Genomic DNA, 10,616 nt, shown 5'->3' on the forward strand with positions numbered 1-10,616 from the left:
GAGGAGGCAAAAATGCTTGATAAGAAATGTACTCATTACCTTGCACATGTTTTCACAAAAAAAAATCTTATTAATATAAAAAAGAAAGTCATTTAGGGCTCTGGGAATGTGGTTTCATGGAACAGTTACTGCTTAGCATGCATGAAACTCTGGGTTCAATTACTCAGTACCACATAAACAGAAAAAGAAACAATGGAAGTGGTGTTTTGCCTCAAGTAGTATAATGCTACCCTCAATCAAAAAAAAAAAAAAATAAGCTCAGGAACAGTTTCCTGGCCCCGAGTTCAAGCCCCAGGACTGGCAAAAGAGTCATTTAGCCAGGAAATGCAGCATAAAGAATGCATACTTGGAATATATAATTGCTCCTTCCAACTGATACCTATCAATAGTCCTTAATTCATGTACTTTATCTATATTAGAATACTTTGTTGAAAAAAAAAACGTTTTGTTAATAGGTCATGGCAATTAATACCAAGAATGTGCTTAGAAATCAATGAAGATTAATCCTGGAAATTCAAAGATTCCAGGCTCTTGAGTGGCCACTGCTAATCACAATCAGAAGGATAGTATAAGTGAAATTTGGAAATCTTTTTGGTAAGTTATGGCACCAAAAAGGCAGAGGTTAATTAATAGTTTTGACAGAAGGAATAACTCCAGATGGAAGGAATAAATGATAATAATAACTAAGTTATACCATAAACTGTTCTAGAGAACCATTTTTGATTATCAATAACCAAATAACTTAGGCTAGTTCATAATCTCAGTGTGATAAGTTGTATATACTTCTATGCTGCTCTTTCATACCTGATCTCCTTTGCTTTCTACAAATCTGTCTTTCTCTATTTCTCTATGAACAATTTCTGATACTAAGTCCACATACGCAGACAACAGAGGATGCTAATGTAAGATTCCCATAGCTCATGAGTCATTAATGTAAGAACATGGAAAAGGAGGACATATTTATTGCTACCTCCATTTTATTGAAAAGCTGCAATGTCACACCATTTGATTCAAATTTCCATTCTTTGTCAACATAGTGTCATTATGTGCACATAAATGCAAATACGAGCTGGGTGCTGGTGACTCACATTTGTAATACTAGCTGCTCAGGAGGTTGAAACCAGAGGATGGTGGTTCAAAGCTAGCCTGGTCAGGGAAATCCATGAGAATCTTATCTTCAATTACCACCAGAAATCCGGAAGTGGTGTTGTAACTAAAGTTGTAGAGCACCTAACGAGCTGAAATGCTGAGGGACAGCGCCCAGGATCAGAGTTCAAGCCCCATGACCAACAGAAAAAGTTCCTCAAAAGGAACGAGGAAGTCAATACTAATCTTCACAAGCAGAGAACATAATTCCAAAATAATTCAGTGCACCTACTTTTGCTGAGTTAAGTTATGGTTTCTTTGCTGAACATATTTTCTTCTTTTAAAAAATTGTCGAATACAAGCTTTATAATAAACTTCATCTAACATGTCTTGGTTCAAAAGAAAAATCCATACAGTTGATGTCACTTGGATTTATTACAATCTCAAAGCCAACAGGCAGAAGAGTCTGTCAAACTCTTATCTGTAATTAAACACCAAAAAAGCCAGAAGTGGAGTTTTGGCTCAAGCAGTAGAGTACTACCTATGGTGGCAGGAGGGCAAGAAAGACAACTGTTCAGGGACAGGGTCCAGACTCTGAGTTCAAGCCCTAGAACCAGCACAAACTAAACAAACAAGCAAGCAAAAAAACCCATATATTTCTTTTGGACCGTCATTAAAGCACTGGTTTGAAAAGAGGCTCCTTTTGCTGATCATACTCATTGGATCTTGCTTTTTGGAATCCTTATTGCTATGGTGAACTCAGGACCAGATTAAAGTAATGGATAACTGACTCCTGCAACAAGAGAATCATGTCAGGAGTGAAATATCTAGGCATAAGGTACCTTTAAACCTACATGTCTTTGTTTCTTTGCAGTAGAACACTTTTAAAACAACGTTATTTCCTTTTTATCTATGTTGGCCTTCAAATGGCATATTGTTTTCTTTTGTAATACTCTCAACTAGAAATTTACAGACAAGTTTTATGTGAGTAAAGAACACACTCGAAAAATCAGGGACAGAGTTTCCTTCAAGCTTTGAATTCTTTTCTTGTACAGTAAAACGAGCACACAAATTAAGTTGAACTTGTCATTTCTCTATGTTCAATTCCTCTCTTGGAATCAGTTTCCACTTCCAGTAACAGTTCCTTCCAGTTACTTCAAGTGACAATCTATGATGCTGCTCCAAGTAAAATGAACGTTTTGTGACTTCATTGAAATAGCACAAGTACATCTTTGTACATGAGGTAACATGTGTTTCAGAAACAACTTAGTCATGAGAAAATACGAAATTTAAATTGCTTATAAAACATTATACATATATATATATGGCCATATAAAATGATGTTAAGTGAAATAGACTCAAAGATAGGACATAACTTGATTTTTCTTTATTGTTACCTAACAGGTACTATGTGATTTTTTTGTTTCTCTTCTATTTTCTACCTCCACAGTAAAACCCCTGTTTTTACTGTATTTGATGTCAGTGATCTGCATCTTGCATATACTTTTTTCTAATGTGGGGAGGGGAAGGGAAATAACAAAATGCTGAAACAAGGATACAGTATGACCCAGTTCTACAAGACACTATGTAGAAAATGAACTTTACAACTTGGGGAGAGGAGGGGGCACTTGGGGTGGCGAGGAGGAAAGGGAAGGCAGGGGAAAAACAAAAGAAGAGGTAACAATGCTTGATAGATTATGTACTAATTAATTTAAATATATAACTCTAACCCCTCTGTACAACATCTTTACAATAAAAAACATGAAAAGTCCATTATCCTGGAGTACATTAAGTTCAAATTTCCTAAGTGCTCTATAAATTATGACCAATTTTAAGCGAGAAGAAGGTTCTCAGAAATATTTGTGTGTGTGTTGTGCATTATTTCACAAGTGCATATAAGTTAACAGTAGGAGAAACAATATGAATAATAGGAGAAAAAGAAGTTCTGTGTTTACATATTGTTGTTCAATACAATATAGAAGACTCTGCAAATAAGACAAATTTGAAACAATAAAGCCAAGGCCAGTATGTTTATCTACAATAGTGATATACAGAAAGCATTACTACTAAGTAGAACATGAAGGATGAGGCCACTCTGTTTCTTCTTCTAGCTCTAAATCATGGCAACTAATCATGCGAATTTGTAAAAACTAGAATGGAAGAATAATTCTAGTTTCAAAACAAGTCAGATATAAGAGCATGGACTTAACTGGAAAAAAAAGCCATGTTGAGAGAGCAGGAATTATACTAGCAATGAACTGGTGGCTAAGTTCACATATCTTTTTATTTCCTTCCTTTTCTTTTTCTTTGGTATTTGTGGGGCTTGAAGTCTGGGCCTGGGCACTCTTCCTCTACTCTTCAGCTTAAGGCTAGCACTCTACCACTTGCTCTACAGTGCCACTTTCAGTTTTCGGGTTGTTAATTAGAGATAAGTGTTTCAGAAACTTTCCTACTTGTGCAGGATTTGAACTGCAGTCCTCAGATCTCAGCCTCCTGAGTAGCTAGGATTATAGGCGTGAGCCACTGTCATCCGGCTAAAGATCACATATCTAACAGTGTACACTAAATATATGTAATGTGTATGTTCATCTAACTTTATATGAATTCTTACGTTAAAAATATGGGATACAGGTTAGATTTTACACTCACAAAACTGTTTCAAGTTTAAAAATTGATACTCCTGGAAAGATAAAACCTAAGAATGTAAAGGATTCTGGGAAGTTCAGTTTGCATCCAGCCTGGGAAAAAAAAGTATTTGCGACAATACCTATAATTAACCAGCCTAAACGTGCATTGTAAGAATGGCTGAAGTGATGGAATACTAGGTATGAGCAAGACTGTTGAATAAGAGCTTGAGGTTTTGGCATACATACACGCAAGGATGCACATACACAGCACTTATATGTGTAAACACACATATGAAACAACTCTCACAATGTGTAGAAAACGTTGGAAAATAATAGAAAATATGTCCTGAGTAAGACTACAACAAGTGATAATTTTTAATATTAGAAAGTCCTCAAGTGAACTTTCCCAAAAAATACTTTGAGAATATTACAAAGACAGGGACCAGAGATATTAAGAAAGTCAAGTAATCATTATTAAAGGGATCAAATCCATGGAGGAATGAATCAGAGAAGCCTGCAGGTGCATCTGAAAATGTTCATATCCTGTGTCAAATGTTAGAACGTCTTTGAAAATTGTACATAAACAGTGAGAGCAGTCAGTCTAGTGAATAAGATCATCGGAGAAGTTCAGAATTGCTAGCCTGTTCATAGATTAAATAAACCAACAAACTATGGCAAGGCAATGTGATACAAGCCTGGAATTCTAGCACTCAGACTAAGATAGGAGATTAGAGAGTGGAATTACATAGCGATACCTTCCCTGGACCAGGTAGTATAATTTTGTCTCAATAAAACAAGCCAAACAACAAGAAAGGAATACACAGTTGGAAGTTTGTGCTAATTTTTTCACTATGTTTTGATAAGTCAAGTTTCCTATTGAAATGCAACTCATATCTAATCCTCACTTGTGTTTTACATGCTCTCTTCATTACAGAACATTGGTAGATGTAAAATAGCTCATGATTCACAATCAAAAATTTGAAAAAGTAAGCATCATTCTGTTGGATTCCAAAGAAATGATGAAGGATGACAAAAGTTTAAGCCTAGAGAAAGAGCAAAGTTCATCTAATGTAGGACTCTGGAGACCTGCCAAAATTAGAATTTCGATTTGAAATAAATGTTTTTTTTTGTTTGTAATGTCATATTCTCTAGGATAATACAAAATTCTTTTCAAGTAGAAGATTTAATTTAGAAATTCACAAATGATTCTGGCATTCTATTTGCTTAGAATATTCTTTCAGGTGAGGTATAATTAGAAATTAGTTAATAGATAATTGCAACAGTTCATGTATAACATGATAATCTGAATAATCTAGACAAAGTTGCCAACAAATGGATGCTATTAATTTATAAATTTAGAAAAAGAGCAATTTTTTGAGGATTTGGTGTAATATGGTATGAAGAGAGTAATGTATTACATCTTTTTTCTTCTACCTATATATAACACAGGAAGAAATTTCCTTACGTACCTCTTAATTACTCATACAATGAGGGAAAAAAAAGTTAGGTTTAATGTTTGTTTTTATTTTGTTTTTGTTGCTTAGTTTATGCTAGGGCTTGACCTCTGGGTCTGGGCACTGTCCCTGAGCCTGTTTTTGCTCAAGGCTACTGCTCTACCACTTGAACCTCAGTGCCACTTGTGTCTGGCTATTCCTTATGAGTTTATTGGAAATAAGAATCTAAGGAACCTTGCTACCTGGGTGGGTTTGAACCATAATCTTCAGATCTTAATATTCAGATATTCAGATCTCCTGAATATCTATGATAGATAAAAATAATATATAATAAAATTAATATTAAATAATAATATAAATACTATTCGCAAGTGTTCTGATCTCAAGAATACCACTGGAAGGAAAATGATGCAGAAAAGTTTAGTGTAGTGTTCTTTGCACAATTGGGAAGGCATCACAGCAGAAGTGCAGTATTTTTTTTCAAAATAGTGATAAGCTAGTCATGATGTGAATTGAGGCAATTTTAAGGTGCACCTTACAAGTTGCAAACTGTTGGGCTAGGATGACTTTACAGCATAAACACTTGGGATTGATTGTAATAGAAATAATAGCTTACTCTGATGAACAAATGTTTACTCTTCAGGAATTAATTATTGTAGGTAGGTCATAGTTTTATCTTCTACCAGAATGTGGCTATTTTTTCTATTGACTTTTAAATATGTAACATCACATTGGAAATGTCATCTATTGCAGAAATAATTAAAATGTAAACAGATACTATTTTAAATGTCTCTGGTATGGCATGATCAGAATTTGAAAATGATTAGTTAGTAGTCATCTGAATTTTGAAGAATACATTTATTCTGTCGTCTTAACAATTATTCAAATTTAAAAGTTAGGAGTTTCCGTAGAAGTGAACTGTTTTCTGTTTTAGTATGAGATAATGGTTTTTTTCAACATAAAGGCAAATATATTGTGAAGATATTGTATAGTTTGATTACATTCAAGTTGATGATGCTCTGATAAAGAAAGGGGGAATAGAATGGTATTTACTATACCAATACAGTGAAATTATATTTTATGTAAGTTATTTTTTAATTTAATTTATTGTCAAGGTGATATATAGAAGGGGTTGTAGTAATTGTAGGATGGTGAATACATAACATGTCGAACTTTTTACCCACTACCTCACTTTTCTCACAGTTTTCCTTCACCTCAATACTCTTCACAAGTTGTAATGTAAATTTCCATTATGTTGTCTTGTGAGCATTGCTATTACATTGGTTTGTACTTTGTCCTTTTTCACGCCATTTTGTTGTTCCTCTTCCCTTCCCTAATTAAGATAAATATATACACAATAACATATGATGCTGAAATCAAATAGAGCAGGGGACAAACCATAGGGGAAAACACAAAAGATAAAAGAATCACAGAGTACATGAAAAACCACAACCACAAAGAAAACTTTTGTTTCCATATGTAGGAGTTCATTTTGTTCATCATCATCTTATACAGTTCTACTGAGCCATTCTGCTCATCTGCTAAGACTATCCTAGATCTTTCCTACTTTTTACAAATTAGGGAAACCATGGAATCTCTTTCTTTGTGTCTTGTTTATTTTACTTTGTAGGATTTATCCATTTCCATATGAATTGGAAGCATAGAATTCCACAGTGGATATATTTATCACATTTTGTCAATTCGTTCATCTACTGAGAGGCATATTGATTTAAAACATGATTGCATGTAAGTATCACTTAGGGTCATTCAAAAATGACAGATATCACCTCCCCAGATATTCTAAAATCATGATTTTTCTGAAGATAGTATTTCATGGTGGTACAAGTGTTTTGATATCTGGATGAGTCTAATGTATATCTTGCACTGAATTATGCAGGAAGATATCCAATATCATATGGGTTAAAATGGTAGTGACAAAATATTCCCTTGAGAAAGATATAGGAGGCTTCCAGAAGTATGAATTAGTTCAGATAATTTTGAAGGATTTAGAAAGGCAAGCTCAAGTATGTCTCTTTAAATAAAAATTATGTAATTATTAGGGTAAAAGATGGGGAGGGGGAAGAAAATGACTGACAGCAGATCATTGTCCCAAGTTAGAGTATAAAAAGACATAACCTACAACTTCCTAGTTAAAAAGAGAGTAATATACTATGTCCCACTTAATTTAAGTACATGCAAAATATTTACTTGGATTTTTCCTACTTTAACCCTCCAAAATAAGTGAAGTCTTATAAGAAAAATTACATTATTTCCATTACTTCAACCTGAACACTAACTGTGATGAACCCTCTTTTTCTCACTTTGCACTTGGAAAATAGTCCCTAAGTTGATGATGATGTGGCTGATTAGAGTCAGAGTTAGGGGTTTCTACTTGTACAATTATCCCACAAAAGTTTAAAGCAGTTTTTCCCCAAGATACCCAACTACATTTTCTTAAGCTGTACTTTGAACACACCCTCACACCTGAGCACATAATTTGAAATTATACTTCAGCATTTCCTTGGCACATTCTACTTTGCGCCTTTCACTTTTTTGCACATTCCTTTTGAGTTCATAGTTGCTCTCTTTCCATTTCATCTATACAAACTGCTAAGAACATTGTTCAACTACAACTTCTTGTTTTCACAAGACCAGTCTATGTATGAAAATACTTTGTCCATATTAAGCAATAGGGTAGTACTCACTCTTAAAGGAGAAAATTTCCACTGTGTAACCATATGCCTATATTAGAGGATGTAGAATTTAAAGCATTTTGAGACAAAATGATACTAGAATTGAAAGTCTCCTTAGGTCAGTTTCCGTGGAGCTCATTAGTTTTCCCATGAGAAATATGAATAACCACAAAATCTAGAGCTAATTAGTAAGTATCCGAATTAACACTAGATCCTAGATGTTGTGTTAGTACAAGTCACCATTGTATTATTGTTACATCAGAATACTTCCCTACTTGCCAATGGGTATGAGAAAATGAAAGAAAGGCATTAAAACAAAATGTCTTATCTTTTTAGGCATTCAGTCGTACTGGTGAGGGTAAAGTCTGAACTCTTCCATTCAATAAAAGCTTGAAGTTTATAAAAAGCATTCCCTACATATAAGAATTTGTGGCAGGCTGATTGACAGGATTATTTCATGATGGAGATATCCCTAACAAGAACTAGAGTTAAATAGAATATATGGCAGTTATGATGTGTCAATGGCTATTGAGGCATTTTCTATTCTAAAGAAGAATCAATTCGAGGAGTCTTTAGTCACATCAGTAATGCTGTATGTTCAACCTAATACTTGGTGTTACTTGTCCTACATTTATAATGAAAAGGCTGATAAGATATCCAAATATATCTAAAGATATTTCAATAAAGCCCCAAACTGATGTGGATACATGGGCCACACGTTGGAACTGTAGGACAAATTAGGCTTGTCTGTGCTGTAGTTCAATCTATAAACTCCTGAATAAACAAAGTCTTCAAAAATATTCATAAAATACCTATGAGTAAAGTTTATGACAGTTATATCTGTATAATTCTTCTAATGTCAGGATAAAAGCATTGGTTCCCAACATTTAAAATCAAGAGGACCTGTTGAATTTATGGATCCAGAATTTTATGGCTTCATATTCATATCCCAAAATTTTATCAATATGACTTTCACCAAAACAATGTTCTTAATGAACTTGTCTATGTCCTTTTACTTTTCAAATCCAAATAGCATATTTCTTTCAATATCTTCTTGCAAATTCCTTCCTTTACTTCTGTAAATTTGTGTTTATTAATTTTTATTTCCTTATTTATTGCTTTCTTCCAATCTTGTCTACAGTGTTGCCCACATTACTCACACCTGTGTCAGAACTTTCCTTTTTCTTTCCCCTTCAATAATGCCCCCAATTTCATTATTCTTTTTCATATTCATGGTCGTGGATATTTTGATGATGTCCAAACAGACCCATCTTTGCATCTAAACTTTAGAACTATCAGATTTTTCCCCCAAATCCATCATTTCCACCTGTGGTCCTTATAACTAAGAATAGCACTAATACAGTTGCCAGGCAAACGTGTGGAAACACATTAGATTTCTTCTTACCCTACTCCCTCCCATTAGATAAGATGAATGATCAAGATTCTCTCAGATTCTGTCACTCAAATGATTTCTATTTTTTGGGTGGGTCCGGTCATGGTGCCTGAACTCTGGGCCTGGGCGCTGTCCCTCAGTTCTTCAGCTCAAGACTAGCACTCTACCACTTGAGCCACAGCACCACTTCCAGCTTTTTTTTCTCTGCTTATGTGGTGCTGAGAAATCGAACCCAGGGCCTCATGCATGCAAGGCAAACGCTCTACCACTGAGCCACCTTCCCAGCCCCCACTCAAATGATTTCTATATACTCCTTTTTATGCCCCTGAAACCAGCCTGTTTCATTTACTCAACACTGTCACTTAGTTCTAAAGCAAACATTTCCAAAGTATGCTTTTTCCCCATAGTCTTTTCATATAGGTCCTCTCCATCAGCAAATCAATCTCTTTGTAAGCACACAGAGTGAAGAGCTCAGACACAAATTCAGGTATCAGTATTTACTCACTACATTAACTGTTGGCCTTACATTTCTCATCTATAAATGGATGTAATCTACCAGAAATAATGAAGAATATATGTGTTGACTTCTAGAGCAAGAAAAAAGAAAAGTAAAGAGTTCTTACATTTTCCACGTTAGTTTACAAATAAGGAAAGAGTCAAATTCAGTTTGTTGGTATAAAGTCACAAATTGTTTCCTGCAGAAATAAAAATAAATTTCACCTCCTGGCTCTAAGGTCTATGTCCTTTTAAGGTAACTACAGATATGTAAATGGCACTATGTAAATAGTGTCATGTATTTTCAGATATATTGAAGAACATACACTTAATATATCATTGGAAACATTGGTTATTGAATAGTATCTATATAAGAATGTTTTTGAACTAATCACACTAAGCTGAAAACTACATCTTAGTCCATCAAAATGTGGAAATAAATAATTTTATTTATAAGAAATTAATACCACCAAGAAAAGTGTGTATACATTAGAGAGACTGCAGGAATAACATTAGGGTTTTTACTGTCTCTACCTGTTTATGTGATAGTATTTCTTGATATTGAAACTTTCCTCTTGATATTCTTATTGTATGTAATCCAATGCTATTTAGTACTATATATTCAATGTGGGAAATATAGCATCAAAAATGTATAAGTTTTTTTCCTTTTCAATCACAATATTGTCATTATCAGGGTACACTGTGTTCATCATCCTCATCAAAATTATTATTAGCATCATAAGTGCTATTGAAACTCTGATATGTATCTATGATTTTGTGATTATTTGTCTTTTGATTAATAATTTTAATGTTATCACTGTGCATGTATCCATATTAAAATTTTGAACAAAGAAGTAAAAAAAACTAA

Source organism: Dipodomys spectabilis, unplaced genomic scaffold (genome assembly GCF_019054845.1).
Source record: "Dipodomys spectabilis isolate Male_0828 unplaced genomic scaffold, ASM1905484v1 ptg000339l, whole genome shotgun sequence".
In the NCBI taxonomy this organism is placed as follows: Eukaryota; Metazoa; Chordata; class Mammalia; order Rodentia; family Heteromyidae; genus Dipodomys; species Dipodomys spectabilis.